The sequence below is a fragment of the Scyliorhinus canicula genome, chromosome 4 (genome assembly GCF_902713615.1).
Source record: "Scyliorhinus canicula chromosome 4, sScyCan1.1, whole genome shotgun sequence".
Lineage (NCBI taxonomy): Eukaryota > Metazoa > Chordata > Chondrichthyes > Carcharhiniformes > Scyliorhinidae > Scyliorhinus > Scyliorhinus canicula.
In genome coordinates, this window is record NC_052149.1 from 135,311,428 (window position 1) to 135,331,613 (window position 20,186).

Here is a 20,186-nt window from a genome sequence, read left to right on the forward strand (position 1 = left end):
TTTTTTCAGTATGGATAGATCAAATATGTGCAATGAAAACAAATCTCACAAAAGCTCAAAACCTCTGTAAAGATGGACACTGTTTTTGGTAGGCTTGCAGAATCCTATATTTCTGAATGCTTCAGTGTTTGTGGCCTGTGTCCATTTATTGTCGGTGCCAGAATAAAACGGGAAAGCAGATACATTACTTTTACATTTGAGAGTTAATAAACTGATGTGAACATACAAAAATGACAGGCTGGCAAAGACCCAGATGGCCCATTGAGCATGTGCCATTCTGTTATGGTGTAGCTAAACATCATAACCCTTCTTGTACCCCACTCACCAGGAACCACACAATCTAAGAAAGACATTAAAAAAAGCAGAAGGAAACATGCCAGGCTATTTCAGGAGAATGAAACATCGGAAATTTCATCTGACCCTCGAAGGGGATCCAAACAACTCGCATGAGATGAGGAACCAGAAGTCACATTGTCCAGTCCCTCACCTATCTTCTGCAAGCAGCAATATCAGCACAATATCGGAACTCATTGAATAACCATCTGAACACTTGTGATCAATCTGTATTCTCTGTAATAACAATTCCACTGATTGATGACCCACTGTGAAAATATTAGCTTTGTGAGGTCAAACCTAGATCTATGCATATTTAACTTGCATGCAAGATTCCTGATATTTCCTACTTTCTAATTCAATTAGTCCACTCACACAAACAAAATCTAATCATTTTTTACAAGACACAATCAAATCACCTTGCGGTTCCTGTTTTTCTAAAGTAGAAAGACTCAACTTTTAACAGCTTTTGGAACAAATTGAATTCCATCTCCTTTATTTCATCCATACAATGTATTTCCACGTCCAGAACAGAAAATTCTGGCAATAGATAATATGCCTGTTAACATCTGCAAGGAGAACAGACGAGTTAATGTTTTGGGTGTAAGAACTGAGAGTTGGGCCTTACACCTTGATGTACCATCAGTTGGACTCGAGTCGTGAAGAAGTTCCATATATCAGGCTTTAATCAACTAGTTGTGTGCCCGACAGTCGACTTACAGAGAAAGGCCGACTGTTGGGTCCTACGAGTTCTTATACCCCGCCTCGTAGATGGGACTACTTGCCTCTCGGCCAATGGGTGAGCAGTCACATGACTAGCCTCAACCAATCAGCAGAGAGGCACGTGACCGACCTGAGCCAATGGCAGATAGGTACCGTAAACCTCCTAGTTATACCACCACACACCTGAAATGTGATCCCACTTTCTTTTTCCAGATACCGATTGAGGGGCTGTGTGGTTTATCTTAGATTTTCAGTATCTGCGGTTTCTTTTCTTTTTATTTGTACCTCTTTCAGTTGATTCAAAGTCCTTGTTTTTGATGTTATCAGAAGGTGGGGCTCAGTCACTCTTATTGGTAATTGAATATTAGTGACGTCTGTTAGACACCAGCTGATGAAGGGTGAAAGTGGAATTAATCATTACTCACTTGAGATTTATTCACAGTGTAATATTACAAGTAAATATCTCCTAACTGAATCGCACTGGTATCTCTTTATGTATGCTCAAGTAACAACCAGGTCAATCCCTCAACTTGCATATAGTTAACCGCAACTGATATACAAGAGCAATTTCAGGGATAGGCGTCTAACTTGTGATTGGTCATCTCAGAGTATTGATACTTGAGTCAGTATCTCATTAGCAATGATAACCTTATTTCTAGATTCTGATGTTTGGAATAGATATTCAACTTTTGACTAGAATTTTCCCAAAGTTGATGGCCTTCATTCAGTCAAGTGGTTTACGAGGCCAGCCCTTGCGCAGTCATTCCTTTGGTTTGTTTCTTTCCCAAAGTTATTGACAATTGTTATTCAGTGCAAAATATTTTTTTGTTGTACAACCCTTTTAAGCCAGAGGTGAGGAGAAACTTTTTCTCCCAAAGGGTGATTGGTGGTGCGCGATTCGCCGAGGTGCAGAGAATCGGCTCCATTTGCGCTGGTGCATTTGGCGCCGTGCCGGCTGCAGGCCGCTGGAATTGGTGCGGCCGGCAATTCTCCGGCCCGGATGGCCCGAGTGGCCGCTCCGATACGCCAGAGTCCCGCCGGCGCCGTTCACCCCTGGTCGCTGCCGGCAGGAACTCTGCAGGAATGGTCGGGGGGGGTGGCCTGTGGGAGGGTGGAGGGGAGCTCCTTCACCGGGGGGGGGGGGCGGGGGGGGGGCTCCGATGGTGTCTGGCCTCTCTTCCCCCCCTCCCCCCCCCCCCCCCCCCCCCCCCGAGCCTTCTTCCTGGCGCGACCGGCCCTTTAACACCGACCCCATGTTGGTCGGGCCGGCGCGCAAAAGAAGTCCCCCGCTCATGCGCAAGTTGGCACGGCCCAACTGCGCATGCGTGGGTTGGCGCAGCGTGAACAGCTCCAGCTCCGTGCAGGGCCAGAATCGTACGTGACCAGGCACGGTTCGGGCCGTCGTGAAACGTGACGGCGTTCATGACGGCGTAAAATCTTGGGCCCAGTATTGGAGAATTGCCCCTGTGATGTTGAACTTTCTTTCACAAAAAGTAGTGGAGGCTGGTTATTTAAATTGATTCAAGGCTGAGTTCGACAGATTTTTGTTTGGCAAGTGAGTCAAGGGTTATGGGGGGCAGACAAGAAAGTAGAGTTGAAATCCAACAAAATCAGTCATGGTCGTATTGAATGGTGGAGCAATTGAGGGGTTAAATGGCCTCCTCCTGCTCCTATGTTCCGAACCCAAGTTGGAAGGACCAATCTTGAATGGCTGTTCTTTATACTCCAGTGAATAAAGTAGGAACAAAATCTTCACTCAGCCACCAATCTGCTTTACTGAAATGGTCACTGTATCACAATCATTTTCAAAATCAGACTGGTGACCCACAGGTGGGTCGCGGGCGAGTGTTAAGAGGGTCATGGGGCTATTAGTCGCAGGGTTCCCGATCGCGCGAAGAGGTGCCCAATGGCCGAGACCAGATTTTTAAAATGGCGGCCGCGGCCGGCTTTCAGAATGTCGGCCGTCCCACACATGCGTGCCCTCTCAGTAGTGTGCAGGCAGCCAGCGAGGTGGACCGACTCCTCCTGATGTCAGCGCGCTTACCCAGGAGCAGATTCATTTTGAAAATCAATGGAGTCTTCTCTCCCGAAGCAGCAGCAGGGAGCAGGTCATGTGCCCCATACACTGATGTCATGTGCTCTGAGCTCGAGAGATTCCTCCATTTTGTAGATGCCAGCAGGGCACTCCAGGGCCACTGGTGAGCAACTTATTAAGAAGAAGCTGAATTCGGGAACAAAGCAATATTCTTGAGGTATGGGTTTATTAATTGTGCCAGTGCAAATCAGGATGCAAAGCCCATGTGTGTTATATGCAAGGAAATAATGACAAATGAAAGATTAAAACCCTTAAAACTTCAAAGGCATTTGAAGACAAAGCATGGTGAGTTCGAGGACAAACCTCTTGATTTTATTTTCAACGGATGCAGTGAGAACTTACTTATGTCATCAGCTGAAGTCCTGAGCAGAAATGTAGCATTGAATGACAACACAAGTGAGATTGTGAGGACCAAGCAGGCCTACCTGTCACATTAAAGGCAAGTGTAAATGGTGGGCCGCGAAGTTTGGGCAGCGTGTGTCACCAAAGTGGGCCGGCATGGGTCGTGAAGGTAGGCCGGTGTTGGTCGCGAAGTCTGGTCGGCGTGGGCTCTAAAGGTTGGCTGGCGTGGATCGTGAAGGTCAGCCGGGGCGGGGCCGTGAAGTTTGTCCGCCGTCGGTCCCGAAGGTTGGCCGGTTGGTAAAAATGGGTCCTGGGCAAAAATGTTTGAAGCACACTGCTGTATCACGTAATGTTGTATTTTCTTTTTATGTAATAGTTGGACTAATTGTTAGCAGTATGGGGAAAAGATTTTTGGTTATTTTTAATATTACTATTCCTTGGGGGATTGAAACTTGGTAATTTGGTGCAGTGACGTAAATCAGCAAAGGTAAGTGGAAAATCTAATTCTGCTGTTTTTCAGTTAAAAGTGCAGTGTGGAGCTTAGTGTCTGATTGGTTGAAGCTGCCCCCACCCTAATTGCTGAGAGGCAGTTATCTGTCAATCACCTGAGGCCTGTTTAGGGGCATATTGTATTCTTCTCTTTGAAGTTAAGGTATTTTTTGAGTCATCGGTTAGCTGAGGTCTGTATAAAAGACAGACAGATAGCGCACACAGTAAGCGAGCACTTTTCCAGGAGACTCATCCGGAGTGAGACTCATCCAGAGTGGGGGATTGAAACTTGGTAATTTGGTGCAGTGAGGTAAATCAGCAAAGGTAAGTGGAAAATCTAATTCTGCTGTTTTTCAGTTAAAAGTGCAGTGTGCAGCTTAGTGTCTGATTGGTTGAAGCTTCCCCCAACCTAATTGCTGAGAGGCAGTTATCTGTCAATCACCTGAGGCCTGTTTAGGGGCATATTGTATTCTTCTCTTTGAAGTTAAGGTATTTTTTGAGTCATCGGTTAGCTGAGGTCTGTATAAAAGACAGACCGACAGCGCACACAGTAAGCGAGCACTTTTCCAGGAGACTCATCCGGAGTGAGACTCATCCAGAGTGGGGGATTGAAACTTGGTAATTTGGTGCAGTGAGGTAAATCAGCAAAGGTATGTGGAAAATCTAATTCTGCTGTTTTTCAGTTAAAAGTGCAGTGTGGAGCTTAGTGTCTGATTGGTTGAAGCTGCCCCAACCTAATTGCTGAGAGGCAGTTATCTGTCAATCACCTGAGGCCTGTTTAGGGGCACATTGTATTCTTCTCTTTGAAGTTAAGGTATTTTTTGAGTCATCGGTTAGCTGAGGTCTATATAAAAGACAGACAGACAGCGCACACAGTAAGCGAGCACTTTTCCAGGAGACACATCCGGAGTGAGACTCATACAGAGTGGGAGATTTAAACTTGGTAATTTGGTGCAGTGAGGTAATTCGGTGCAGAGTGTGAGGAGGTGCTTTTTAACCCTGGTAAGTGACTGGTAAGTAGTCTCTCTTTTTCTTTTCATTGTCTAATTTATTTATTTTTATTTTGAAATTCTAGTTGTTTAAGTTTACCAAGGGTTTAAGACATGGCAGGAGATCCCAGACCCGTGTCATGCTCCTCGTGTGCGATGTGGGAGCTCAGGGACACGTCCACTGTCCCTGGCTCCTTCACGTGCAAGAAGTGTGTTCAGTTGCAGCTCTTGTTAGACCGCTTGACGGCTCTGGAGCTGCGGATGTACTCACTTTGGAGCATCCGCGATGCTGAGGAGGTCGTGGATAGCACGTTTAGCGAGTTGGTCACACCGCAGGTGAAGGTTACTGAGGGAGATAGAAAATGGGTGACCAAAAGAAAGAGCAAGAGTAGGAAGGCAGTGCAGGTGTCCCCTGCGGTCATCTCCCTGCAAAACAGATATACTGCTTTGGATACTGTTGAGGGAGATGGCTCACCAGGGGAAGGCAGCAGCAGCCAGGTTCATGGCACCGTGGTTGGCTCTGCTGCACAGCAGGGCAGGAAGAAAAATGGCAGGGCTATAGTGATAGGGGACTCGATCGTAAGGGGAATAGACAGGCGGTTCTGTGGACGCAATCGAGACTCCAGGATGGTATGTTGCCTCCCTGGTGCAAGGGTCAAGGATGTCTCGGAGCGGCTGCAGGACATTCGGGGGGGGGGGGGAGGGTGAACAGCCAGCTGTCGTGGTGCACATAGGCACCAACGATATAGGTAAAAAACGGGATGAGGTCCTACAAGCGGAATTCAGGGAGTTAGGAGTTAAACTAAAAAGTAGGACCTCAAAGGTAGTAATCTCAGGATTGCTACCAGTGCCACGAGCTAGTCAGAGTAGGAATGTCAGGATAGATAGGATGAATGCGTGGCTCGAGAGATGGTACAAGAGGGAGGGATTCAAATTCCTGGGGCATTGGGACCGGTTCTGGGGGAGGTGGGACCAGTACAAACCGGACGGTCTGCACCTGGGCAGGACTGGAACCGATGTCCTGGGGGGGGGGGGGGGGTGTTTTCTAGAGCTGTTCGGGAGGGTTTAAACTAATGTGGCAAGGGGATGGGAACCGATGCAGGAAGTTGGAAGGTAGTAAAACAGGGACAGAAGCAAAAGGAAGTAAGGGGAAAAGTGCAAGGCAGAGAAGACATAGTCAGAAATCTAAAAGGGCGACAGTACAAGGTACAGTGACTGAGGGGAGCACAGTGAATAGGCCCAGTAATAACAAAAGGAATAAAACTGGAGATGTTAAGATTCAAAACAGAGGTAAAAAAACCAACATAAGTGTACTTTACCTGAATGCTCGTAGTATTCGGAATAAAGTAAATGAGTTGATGGCACAAATCATCGTAAATGACTATGATTTAGTGGCCATTACTGAAACATGGTTAAAGGATGGTCACGACTGGGAGTTAAATATCCGAGGGTATCAAACTATTCGGAAGGACAGAGTGGATGGTAAGGGAGGTGGTGTTGCTCTGTTATTTAAGGATGACATCTGGGCAATAGTAAGGGATGACATCAGTGCTATGGAGGATAAGGTTGAATCCATTTGGGTGGAAATCAGGAATAGTAAGGTGAAAAAGTCACTGATAGGAGTAGTCTATCGGCCACCAAATAGTAACGTTATGGTGGGGCAGGCAATAAACAAAGAAATAACTGATGCATGTAGAAATGGTACAGCAGTTATCATGGGGATTTTAATCTACATGTCGATTGGTTTAACCAGGTCGGTCAAGGCAACCTTGAGGAGGAGTTTATAGAATGTATCCGCGATAGTTTCCTAGAACAGTATGTAATGGAACCTACGAGGGAACAAGCGGTCCTAGATCTTGTCCTGTGTAATGAGACAGGATTGATTCATGATCTCATAGTTAGGGATCCTCTCGGAAGGAGCGATCAAAATATGGTGAAATTTAAAATACAGATGGAGGGTGAGAAAGTAAAATCAAATACGAGTGTTTTGTGTTTAAACAAAGGAGATTACAAGGGGATGAGAGAAGAACTAGCTAAGGTAGACTGGGAGCTAAGACTTTATGGTGGAACAGTTGAGGAACAGTGGAGAACCTTCCAAGCGATTTGTCACAGTGCTCAGCAAAGGTTTATACCAACAAAAAGGAAGGACGGAAGAAAGAGGGAAAATCGACCGTGGATATCTAAGGAAATAAGGGAGAGTATCAAATTGAAGGAAAAAGCATATAAAGTGGCAAAGATTAGTAGGAGACTAGAGGACTGGGAAATCTTTAGGGGGCAACAGAAAGCTACTAAAAAAACTATAAAGAAGAGGAAGATAGAGTATGAGAGTAAACTTGCTCAGAATATAAAAACAGACAGTAAAAGTTTTTACAAATATATAACACAAAAAAGAGTGGCTAAGGTAAATATTGGTCCTTTAGAGGATGAGAAGGGAGTTTTAATAATGGGAGATTAGGAAATGGCTGAGGAACTGAACAGGTTTTTTGTGTCGGTCTTCACAGTGGAAGACATAAATAACATGCCAGCGACTGATAGAAATGAGGCTATGACAGGTGAGGACCTTGAGAGGATTGTTATCACCAAGGAGGGAGTGATGGGCAAGCTAATGGGGCTAAAGGTAGACAAGTCTCCTGGCCCTGATGGAATGCATCCCAGAGTGCTAAAAGAGATGGCTAGGGAAATTGCAGATCCACTAGTGATAATTTACCGAAATTCACTAGACTCTGGGGTGGTCCCGGTGGATTGGAAATTAGCAAACGTGACGCCACTGTTTATAAAAGGAGGTAGGCAGAAAGCAGGAAATTATAGGCCAGTGAGCTTAACTTCGGTAGTAGGGAAGATGCTGGAATCTATCATCAAGGAAGAAATAGCGAGGCATCTGGATAGAAATTGTCCCATTGGGCAGACGCAGCATGGGTTCGTAAACGGCAGGTCATGCCTAACTAATTTAGTGGAATTTTTTGAGGACATTACCAGTGCAGTAGATAACGGGGAGCCGATGGATGTGGTATATCTGGATTTCCAGAAAGCCTTTGATAAGGTGCCACACAAAAGGTTGCTGCACAAGATAAAGATGCATGGCATTAAGGGTAAAGTAGTAGCATGGATAGAGGATTAGTTAATTAATAGAAAGCAAAGAGTTGGGATAAATGGGTGTTTCTCTGGTTGGCAATCAGTAGCTAGTGGTGTCCCTCAGGGATCCGTGTTAGGCCCACAATTGTTCACAATTTACATAGATGATTTGGAGTTGGGGACCAAGGGCAATGTGTCCAAGTTTGCAGATGACACTAAGATGAGTGGTAAAGCGAAAAGTGCAGAGGATACTGGAAGTCTGCAGAGGGATTTGGATAGGTTAAGTGAATGGGCTCGGGTCTGGCAGATGGAATATAATGTTGACAAATGTGAGGTTATCCATTTTGGTTGGAATAACAGCAAACGGGATTATTATTTAAACGATAAAATATTAAAGCATGCCGCTGTTCAGAGAGACTTGGGTGTGCTAGTGCATGAGTCACAGAAGGTTGGTTTACAAGTGCAACAGGTGATTAAGAAGGCAAATGGAATTTTGTCCTTCATTGCTAGAGGGATGGAGTTTAAGACTAGGGAGGTTATGTTGCAATTGTATAAGGTGTTAGTGCGGCCACACCTGGAGTATTGTGTTCAGTTTTGGTCTCCTTACTTGAGAAAGGACGTACTGGCGCTGGAGGGTGTGCAGAGGAGATTCACTAGGTTAATCCCAGAGCTGAAGGGGTTGGATTATGAGGAGAGGTTGAGTAGACTGGGACTGTACTCGTTGGAATTTAGAAGGATGAGGGGGGATCTTATAGAAACATTTAAAATTATGAAGGGAATAGATAGGATAGATGCGGGCAGGTTGTTTCCACTGGCGGGTGACAGCAGAACTAGGGGACATAGCCTCAAAATAAGGGGAAGTAGATTTAGGACTGAGTTTAGGAGGAACTTCTTCACCCAAAGGGTTGTGAATCTATGGAATTCCTTGCCCAGTGAAGCAGTTGAGGCTCCTTCATTACATGTTTTTAAGATAAAGATAGATAGTTTTTTGAAGAATAAAGGGATTAAGGGTTATGGTGTTCGGGCCGGAAAGTGGAGCTGAGTCCACAAAAGATCAGCCATGATCTAACTGAATGGCGTAGCAGGCTCGAGGGGCCAGATGGCCAACTCCTGCTCCTAGTTCTTATGTTCTTATAAGGAATTCTAAAATGTTGTTGGCATTTCTCCATATAATTAAGAAAATTGTAGCCCTGTTTTTATGAACAGGATTTTGAATGGGATCTATTAAGTATAAATAAATAGTGGTTGTGATGCATGTTATTTATTAACTTACTTGTATGATTGTAATTAAGGCTAAATGCTGCAAGTCTTTACTGTAATAGCAAGTTCTACTCAGCTAAAGTCCTGTGTCTTTGAACAACTGCAACAACAAAGCTTTGTTATGTATCCTGTGTGGTGCATATATACAAGGATGTCCTCAAACCTGTCTGCAGTTTTATGGTACTAAATACTAAACTTTGTGTACAGAATTAACCACTTGCTGTTGCAAGTAGATTGGAATGACTCTAGTCTTAGAATCACCTATCCTAGCTCCTGTAATCCACCAGCAATGGCAATTTAGGAATAGAATTTTCCCAATTTTGGCATCCTGTGGGGTTATGATGACCCAGATTATGCAATCAGTGGCTAAAGAATGACACTTGGCATTCACCTTGTCAAAATCTTCCCACAAAGATTTGCCAGGCTCCACTTTGACTTCCCCTTTTCTGATATTGGTTTAAATTAGACACATTCTCCCAGGATCTATGAAATCTAGCAAAAAGCAGATGTTAGGGATGCCGGTTGATGAATCCTCCCAGGGAGCAAATCAGAATTTACTTTAAAAAAAGGAAGCTGATATTTAAATCATTGGTAAAATCTGCAAAAGTTCACCCTGTGAAGGAACAGTTTCACTGTCTATGACTTTCAGATTTTGATGTTTGACTATTGAATGTGCAGATGCCAGTAGGTTAACCTAATAACAGCCAGCCTCACCATTATTAGTACTGCAAATTGTGGAACATTGTCTTTTAGGAGCTGGAGCATGCTGGAAATCAAAAGTACTCAAGTCTACAGATAGTAGTGTAACACAGAGCAAAGTTTTCACAGATACCACTAAAGTTGAGCATGGCGGCCAGTAGAAGCAGAGCACTTCTGATTCTTCTGGCCCACACTTACCTGCTGGATCGAGGTGTTCTTGCTGCTCTTCAATTTTCAGATTTCGTCTCCACAGCACTTTAAAACTGGGGTATTTGAGCTACATAGTCTCATTAAAGTAGTTAAATTTCAGTCCACACTCTGGACAGCATGTTAACAACTTGGCCACCTACCCCCACCCTGTCCCCTGTTAAAGGTCGAAATGGGCGTGTTGGGATCAGAGTTCTACGTTTGGGAATTTTAACTCCCACTTTGCCTCCCTAACCCCCTCAGCACCAGATAGGCAAATATTCCCTGCATCTAATCATTATTACAGCCATCATCTTTTCTGTTTTCATTGATGAGTCTGGAAGTTGGGAGCTGCGGGTGTCTCGTACAGGGAAAGGAAAGTAAATTTTTGTCAGATATTATATAGCCATCATGTCGAGAGGACAACTGAGTTTGTACAAATGTGACAGCTAGAAGCGGTGGAAACTATCTGCACTATAATCAAATTCAGTGCGACAATCAGTATGATAGTGACAATCAATGTGACAACAATCAGCAATTTTAGCGATCAAGCACAATCATTATAACTTGATGGTGAGTACTAAGTATGGATATTACCCTTTTCCTTTGGTGAAGATTCTTCATGTCTCATTCCTGACTGCTCTGTCCTTCTACTATAGGGTATTTATTATATATTCTTTACTTCATGAGAATGTTCTGATCTATACCCAGATGGTCAGTGGCCCAGCAACCTCAATTGCTTGTATATACACATGATCATCATGCTTATTGTCAATCCTAGTTCCGTTTGCATCTCTCTTATAAGACCATAAGACGTAGGATCAGAATTAGGCCATTCAACCCATTGCGTCTGCTCCGCCATTCAATCATGGCTGATATGTTTCTCATCCCCATACTCCTGCCTTCTCCCTATAACCCCTGATCCCCTTATTAATCGAGAACCGATCTATCTCTGTCTTAAAGGGCTGGATTCTTCCCCCCCCCCCTGTCGCAAGAAAGCCACAGTGAGATGCGGACAATGGAGAAGTCCATTGACCTTGGGCGGGATTCTCCAGTTGCCGGGGGGACAGCCAGTGAATCCGGCACAAAGACACTCAGAAGGCCTCCACAGCCTTCTGCGGCAATGCGTTCCACAGATTCATCACCCTCTGACTGAAGAAATTCCTCCTCAGATCTGTTTTAAAAGAGCATAGATTTTTTTTACAGCACAGAAGGAGGCCATTCGACACTAAGGGGCAATTAATGTGGCCAATCCACCTAACCTGCACATCTTTGGACTGTGGGAGGAAACCGGAGAACCAGGAGGAAACCCATGCAGACACGGTGAGAAAGTGCAAAGTCCACATACAGTCATCCAGCTCCCTGGAGCTGTGAGACAGCAGTGCTAAGCACTGTGCCGCCCCGTGATTGTCGCTTTGGTCTGAAGCTGTGCCCTTGTGTTCTAGTTTCTCCTACTCGTGGAAACGTCATCTCCATGTTCACTCTATCTAGGCATCTCAGTATTCAGTAAGTTTCAATGAGCCCCCACCTTCATCTTTCTAAACTCCATCAAGTACAGACCCAGCGTCCTCAACCGCTCCTCATATGGCAAATCCTTCATTCCGGGGATCATTCTTTTGAACCTCCTCTGGACCCTCTCCAAAGCCAGCACATCCTTCCTTAGCTACGGGACGCAAAACTGCTCACAATATTATAATAATAATCTTTATTAGTGTCACAAGTAGACTTACATTAACACTGCAATGAAGTTACTGTGAAAATCCCTGCCAAATGGGATTTGACCAGAGCCTTATACAGCTTCAACAGTACATTACTGCTCTTGTATTCTAGCCCTCTCGACATGAATGCTAATATTGCATTTGCTTTCCTAACTGCCAACTGAACCTGCATGTTAACCTTAAGGCAATACTGAACTTGGGCTCCTAAGTTCCTTTGTGCTTCCGTTTCACGAAACCTTTTCCCATTTAGAAAATAGTCTATGCCTCTGTTCTTCCCACCAAAGTGCACACCCTAACACTTTTCTACATTATATTCCATCCGCCACTTCTTTGCCCACTCTCCTGCTTGTCCAAGTCCTTCTGCAGCCACTCTGTTTCCTCAACACAATCGGTCCCTCTACATATTGTTGTATCATCTGCTAACTTAGCAACAATTCCCTCAGTTCCTTCTTCCAGATCATTAATGAATATTGTGAATGGCTGTGGTCCCCACACTGACCCCTGCAGAACACCACTAGTCACTGGCTGCCATCCTGAAAAGGACCCATTTCTCCCCACTCTGTCTTCTACCAATGCTCTATCTATGCCAGTACCTTGCCCCTAACACCATGGGCTCTTATCTTAATTGAAACCCCCTGTATGGCACCTTGTCAAAGGCCTTCTGGAAATCCAAATAAATCACGTCCACTTATTCTCCTTTGTCTAACTTCCTCATTACCTCCTCAAAGAATTCTAACAGATTTGTCAGGCATGACCTGCCCTTGACGAATTTGTGTTGACTCAATCCTATTTTACTGTGCACTTCTAAGTACTCTGCAATCTCATCCTTAATAATAGACTCTAAAATCTTACCAATAATCAAAGTCAGGCTAACCGGCCTATAATTTTCTGTCTTCTGCCTCCCTCCCTTCTTAAACAGGGGTGTTATCATGCGGGCTGCTGTTTGGGGGTTTGGTGGGACGAGGGATTGTTGTTGTTGATATGAGAATTAACATTGCATTCGTTACTGATTATTGTTTATTGTTGGTGGGTGTAAATTTGGGAGAAAATGTGAAAAAGGAGGAAACAGACATTTTCCAATCGTCTATGACCTCCCTGCCTCCAGTAATTCCTGAAAGATCATCACCAATACCTCCACAATCTCCTCAGTGATCTTCTGAACCCTAGGGTGTAGTCCGTCTGGTCCGGGTGATTTATTCACCTTCAGACTTTCAGTTTCCCCAGCAGCCTCTCTTTAGTGATGACCACTTCACTCACCTCTGTCCCCTGACTCTCTTGAAGCTCTGGTATGCAACTGGGTGCAATGTACCTATTCAGTTCCTCTGCCATTTCTTTGTTCCCTATTACTACTTCTCCAGCCTCATTTTCCAGTGGTCCAAGGTCCATTCTTGCCTCTCTCTTACATTTTATATATCGAGAAAAACTCTTGCAATCTTCTTTTACATTACTAGCTAACTTACACATTTCATCATCTCCCCCGTTATTGCTTTTTAGTTGTCCTCTGCTTGCTTTTGAAGGCTTCCCAATCCTCTGTTTCCCACTAATTCTTGCCACTTTGTATGCTTTTTCCTTTGGTTTTATGCTGTCCTTAACTTCCCTTGTCAGCCACGGTTGCCTTGTCCTCTCCTTAGCATGTTTCCTCCTCCTTGGGATGAATTTCTGTTGTACTTCCTGAATATCCCCCCGAAACTCCTGCCAGTGCAATTGTACTGTCTTCCCTGCTTGGCTCACCTTCCAATCAACTCTGGCCAGCTCATCCCTCATGTCTCTGTAGTTACCTTTATTCAATTATAAAGCCGTTACATCTGATTCCAGCTTCTCCGTCCCAAACTGCAGTGTGAATTCTATCATATTGTGGTTCCTTCACCTTAAGTTCCCTAATCAATTGTACCTCATTACCCATCACCAAATCCAGAATTTCTTGTTCTTGTTCTTGTTCCCCAGTGAACTCTACTACGAGCTGCTCCAAAAAAAAATCTCGTAGACACAGAACATACAGTGCAGGAGGAGGCCATTTGGCCCATCGAGTCTGCACCGACCCACTTAGGCCCTCACTTCCACCCTATCCCCATAATCCAAAAACCCCATCTAACCTTTTTGGTCACTAAAAGCAATTTATCATGCCCAATCCACTGAACCTGCACGTCTTTGGACTGTGGGAGGAAACCAACACAGACGCGGGGAGAACATGCAGACTCCGCACAGACAGTGACCCAAGCCGGGAATCGAACCTGGGACCCTGGCACTGTGAAGCCACAGTGCTATCCACTTGTGCTACTGTGTTGCCCGAATCATTCCTTTCGAATGATTTAAGTTCATTTCTTACTAACAAGGCAACCCCGTTCCCTCTGCCCATCTGCCTCTCGTTTTGATAGGATACATATCTTTGGATAGTTAGATTCCAGCCCTGGTCCCCTTGCAGCCAGGTCTCTGTGATGCACCAACAATGTGCGCAACAAGCTCGTTTCGTATACCTTGTTTCATATACTGCGCGGCATTTATGTACAGCACCCTCAGTCCGGCGTTGACTGCCCCCTTCATAGTTGTCCCCTTTTTTGATGTGTTTGAATTTGGATTCCTGCCGCTTTCTACACTCTGCTCTATTACATGTTCTGGAAACTTTACTAACCTCTCCTGAGTTCTCGGCCCCTTTAACTCGTTTAAAGTCCTCATCATTAACCTGCATTCTCACCTTCCTGAACTTTGGTTTTCTAATTTTCCATACAACTGAACCCTCCTCCCCACTATTTAATTTAAAGCCCTATCTACAGCTCTAGTTATGTGATTCACCAGAATTCTGGTCCCAGCTTGATTTAGGTGAAGACTGTCCCATCGGAACAGCTCCCTCCTTCCCAGTACTGGTGCAAATGTCCATGAATTCAAACCCATTTCTCCCACACCAACCTTTTGAGCCACGCATTAACGTCCTTAATCTTATTTACCCTGTGCCAATTAGCCCGTGGCTCAGGTGGTAATACAGAGATTATTCCTTTTTTGGTTCTGCTTTTAAATTTAGCCCCAATCTGCTCATATTCCTTCAGAAACTTGTTCTTGTTCTTGTTCTACCTATGTCGTTGGTACCAATGTGGACCACGACAACTGGATCTTGACCCTCCTACTTCAAGTTTCTCTGCAGCCCAGATGAGATATCCCGAAACCGAGCACCAGGCAGGCAACACAACCTTCGGGATTCTCGATCCTGGTCATAGAGAAGAGTGTCTATGTCCCTACCTATACTATCCCCAATTACAATTACACTTCTTTTCTTTCCACCCACTTGAATGGCTCCCTGAACCACGGTGCTGTGGTCAGTTTGCTCATCCTCCCTGCAGTCCCTGTTCCTGTCCATACAGGGAGCAAGAATCTCCAATCACTTGGTCAAGGGCAGAGGCTCCTGCAACCCTACCTCCTGGATCCCTCTACCTGCCTAACTCGCAACCACACCCTCTTATCCCTGACCACTGGTCAAATTCAAGTTAGTTCATCTAAGGGGTGTGACTGCCTCCTGAAATAGTGTCCAGGTACCTCCCGCCTCCTGATGTGTTGCAGCGTCCGAAGTTCAGAATTCAGCTCATCAGCTCTGAGCTGGAGTTCCTCAAACAACCACCACTTACTGCAACAGTGGTCACTGGGAACTACAATGGGGTCCACCAGCTCCCACATCATGCAGGAATAACACATCGCCTGGCCCTGCATCTCTATTTTGATTAATTAGATTTAATTTGTTTTAAAAAAATTTCCAGCAAATTTTAGTCTTTCTAACCTGTAAAATATTTCTCCTTTTACCTTTAATTTGAAAGCAACTTAGAATAGATCATGCAGGTTAGCAGTTACTTACCAGCCAATGAACTTACCGGTTTCCTGTGATGTCTCTCCCACATTATTTTTCAAACTCAGCCCGCTGCCCAGACAGTGTCTCTCAGCTCCTGCTCTTTTTAAATCTCTGCTCTGACTCTCTGACTCTCAGCTCCAGCTCTTTTTAATTCTTTACTCTCACTCTCTGCTCCCGTTCTTTTCAAATCTTCGCTCTGACTTTCAGCTCCTACTCATTTTAAATCTTCGCTCTGACTCTCAACTCCTGCTCTTTTTTTAAATATAAATTTAGAGTACCCAATTCTTTAGTTTTCCAATTAAGGGGCAATTTAGCATGGGAAATTCACCTGCCCTGCACATCTTTTTGGGTTGTGGGGTTGAGACCCATGCAGATACAGGGAGAATCTGCAAACTCCACATGGACAGTGACCCGAGACATTGATCAAACCTTGGTCCTCAGAGCCATGAAGCAGCAGTGCTAACCACTGCGTCATCATGCTGCCCTTGCTCCCGCTCTTTTCGAATCTCCGCTCTGACTCACATCACCCGCTCTTTTTAAATCTTCGCTCTGACTCTCCGCTCCAGCTCTTTTCAAATCTTCGCTCTGACTCTCCGCTCCAGCTCTTTTCAGCTCTTTTCAGATCTTCGCTCTGACTCTCAGCTCCCGCTCTTTTCAAATCTTCGCTCTGACTCTCCGCTCCAGCTCTTTTTAAATCATTGCTGTGACTCTTTGCTCCCGCTCTTTTAAAATCTTTGCTCTGACTCTCAGCTCCGTCTTTTTGAATATCCGCTGACTCTCAGCTCCCGCTCTTTTCAAATCTTCCCTCTGACTCTCCGCTCCAGCTCTTTTCAGATCTTCGCTCTGACTCTCAGCTCCCGCTCTTTTCAAATCTTCGCTCTGACTCTCAGCTCCCGCTCTTTTCAGATCTTCGCTCTGACTCTCCGCTCCAGCTCTTTTCAGATCTTCGCTCTGACTCTCCGCTCCAGCTCTTTTCAGCTCTTTTCAGATCTTCGCTCTGACTCTCAGCTCCCGCTCTTTTCAAATCTTCGCTCTGACTCTCCGCTCCAGCTCTTTTTAAATCATTGCTGTGACTCTTTGCTCCCGCTCTTTTAAAATCTTTGCTCTGACTCTCAGCTCCGTCTTTTTGAATATCCGCTGACTCTCAGCTCCCGCTCTTTTCAAATCTTCCCTCTGACTCTCCGCTCCAGCTCTTTTCAGATCTTCACTCTGACTCTCAGCTCCCGCTCTTTTCAAATCTTCGCTCTGACTCTCAGCTCCCGCTCTTTTCAGATCTTCGCTCTGACTCTCCGCTCCAGCTCTTTTCAGATCTTCGCTCTGACTCTCCGCTCCAGCTCTTTTCAGCTCTTTTCAGATCTTCGCTCTGACTCTCAGCTCCCGCTCTTTTCAAATCTTCGCTCTGACTCTCCGCTCCAGGTCTTTTTAAATAATTGCTGTGACTCTTTGCTCCCGCTCTTTTAAAATCTTTGCTCTGACTCTCAGCTCCGTCTTTTTGAATATCCGCTGACTCTCAGCTCCCGCTCTTTTCAAATCTTCGCTCTGACTCTCCGCTCCAGCTCTTTTCAGATCTTCGCTCTGACTCTCAGCTCCCGCTCTTTTCAGATCTTCGCTCTGACTCTCAGCTCCCGCTATTTTCAGATCTTCGCTCTGACTCTCAGCTCCCGCTCTTTTCAAATCTTTGCTCTGACTCTCAGCTCCGTCTTTTTGAATATCCGCTGACTCTCAGCTCCTGCTCTTTTTAACTCTTAGTTCCTGTTCGTTTCAAATCTTCGCTCTGACTCTCAGCTCCCCCTCTTTTCAAATCTTAAGTCGGACTTGAATTTCTCGCTCTTTTTAAATCTTCGCTCCGACTCTCAGCTCCCGCTCTATTTAAATCTTTAAGGCATGATGTTGGAAAGGCAATGACTAATATTTAAGGAACAAATTTATGCTTTGCAAAAGTTATACATTCTTTTTTGGTGGAAACACATAACAGGAAAAGTGTTCCAATCATGGCTAACAAAAGAAATTAAGGATAGCATTCGATCCAAAGAGGAGTCATATGAAGTTGCTAGAAAAAGTAGCAATCCTTTTTTATAAATGTTTTTTTATTGGGTTTTTGAACAAGGTATAATTACCGTTATGTACACAAGATAAGGAACATATATATACACACACATATATAGAAGAGAAGGGCACACCCCAACGTACCAAAGAGAAGAAAATAATACATAGTAAAAAAATAAATACAATAAAAAATGAAATAGAATAACTGGTAGGGTATTGTGCACCAGCTCGACAGCGGCAGCTCTGTACACCTGGCAAAAATGATTTACACCACGTAAGTAGGCGACTGTTTGCGGGGGGGGGGGGGGGGGGGGGGATTGTGAAGGGAAATATACATTTGGGTGCCGGGGAGATAATTAAAGTGTGCGATACTTGGCTGTGTTTCGTGCTGTTGTCGCCTGCTTCTCCCGGACGGATCTCGCTGCCGTCTCGCGCTCGCCTCCGCTTCTGCTGCTCCTCCCGTCCTCTGTCTTTATTTTCCTTGTTCCCCGCTCCTGGAGATGTCATGCACGTTTTGGTATCCCGTGCCTTCCTTCCGGCTCCCATTTCCCTGCCCCCCCCCTCCCCCACCTTGCTGGTTCTCCTCTCTTGTTTCCCCCCCCCCTCCACGGTTCGCCTTTCTTTCCTCAGGTTTAGATGTCTCTCCCCTCCCCCCCGTGGTTCACCGTTCTTTCCTCAGGTTTAGTTGCCCCCTCCCTCCCGGTCTATCTCTCCCTTTCATGTCTTGGCTACTTTCTCCTGATTCTTGACTACTTTCCCCTGTATTTTGGCTACCTGGCTATTCTTCCTCTTGCTCGTTGGCCACAAACAGTTCCCGGAACAGTCGCGTGAATGGCTCCCACGTTCTGTGAAAGCCGTCGTCTGACCCTCGGATGGCGAATTTGATTTTCTCCATTTGGAGAGATTCCGAGAGGTCGGACAGCCAGTCTGCAGCTCTGGGTGGTGCTGCTGACCGCCAGCCAAACAGGATTCTACGGCGGGCGATCAGGGAGGCAAAGGCAAGGGCGTCCGCCCTCCTCCCCAGGAATAGATCTGGCTGGTCCGAGACCCCGAAGACCGCCACTTTCGGGCATGGCTCCACCCTCACCCCCACCACTTTGGACATTGCCTCAAAGAAGGCTGTCCAGTACTCCACAAGTCTGGGGCAAGACCAGAACATGTGGGCGTGGTTAACCGGGCCTACTTGGCACCGTTCACATCTATCCTCCACCTCCGGGAAGAACCTACTCACACGGGTTCTTGTTAAGTGGGCTCTATGTACCACTTTTAGCTGCGTCAGGCTGAGCCTTGCGCACGTGGCGGTGGAGTTGACCCTATGCAGTGCTTCACTCCAGAGACCCCACCCTATTTCAATCCCCAGGTCATCCTCCCATTTCTTTCTTGTTGCGTCCAGTACGGTGTCGGCCCTTTCTGTCAGTCGGTCATACATGTCACTACAGTTTCCTTTATCTAGTATGCTTGCGTCCAGTAGTTCTTCCAGTAGTGTCTGTCGCGGCGGTTGTGGGTACGTCCTTGTCTCCTTTCATAGGAAGTTTTTAAGCTGCAGATACCTTAGCTCGTTCCCCCTGGCTAGCTGAAATTTCTCTGTCAGTTCGTCCAGTGTTCAGTCGTCAGCAACCTTGCAGATGGAATTGGAACCAAATTTTGCCAAGCAGTCGTGTGTACAGGGAGTATAATAAGGGTCTAAGTACGCAGCCTTGCGGGGCCCCGGTATTGAGGACTATTGTGGAGGAGATGTTGTTGTTTATTCTTACTGATTGTGGTCTGTGGGTCAGAAAGTCGAGGATCCAGTCGCAAAGTGAGGAGCAAAGTCCTAGGTTTTGGAACTTTGATATGAGCTTGGCTGTGATTATGGTGTTGAAGGCGGAGCTGTAGACAATAAATAGGAGTCTGATGTAGGAGTCCTTGTTGTTAAGATGCTCTAGGGATGAGTGTAGATCCAGAGAGATGGCGTCTGCTGTGAACTGGTTGCGGTGGTATGCGAATTGCAGGGGATCAAGGCGTTCTGGGAGTATGGAGGTGATGCGCTTCATGACCAACCTCTCGAAGCACCTCATTCTGACTGAAGTCAGGGCCACCGGACAGTAGTCATTGAGGCATGTTGCCTGGTTCTTCTTTGGCACCGGTATGATGATGGTCTTCTTGAAGCAGGTGGGAACCTCGGAGCTGAGTAGGGACAGGTTAAAGATGTCCACGAACACATCTGCCAGCTGGTCCGAGCAGGCTCTGAGTGCACGACCAGGGATCCCGTCTGGACCTGTCGCCTTCCGAGGGTTTACTTTGAGGAAGGCCGATCTGACTTCGGAAGCTGTATGGGTCTGTTATGGGCTGCTGGGGCACTCGACAGCGGATCGTTGGTTTCCTGCTCGAACCGAGCATAGAATGCATTACGTTCATTGGGG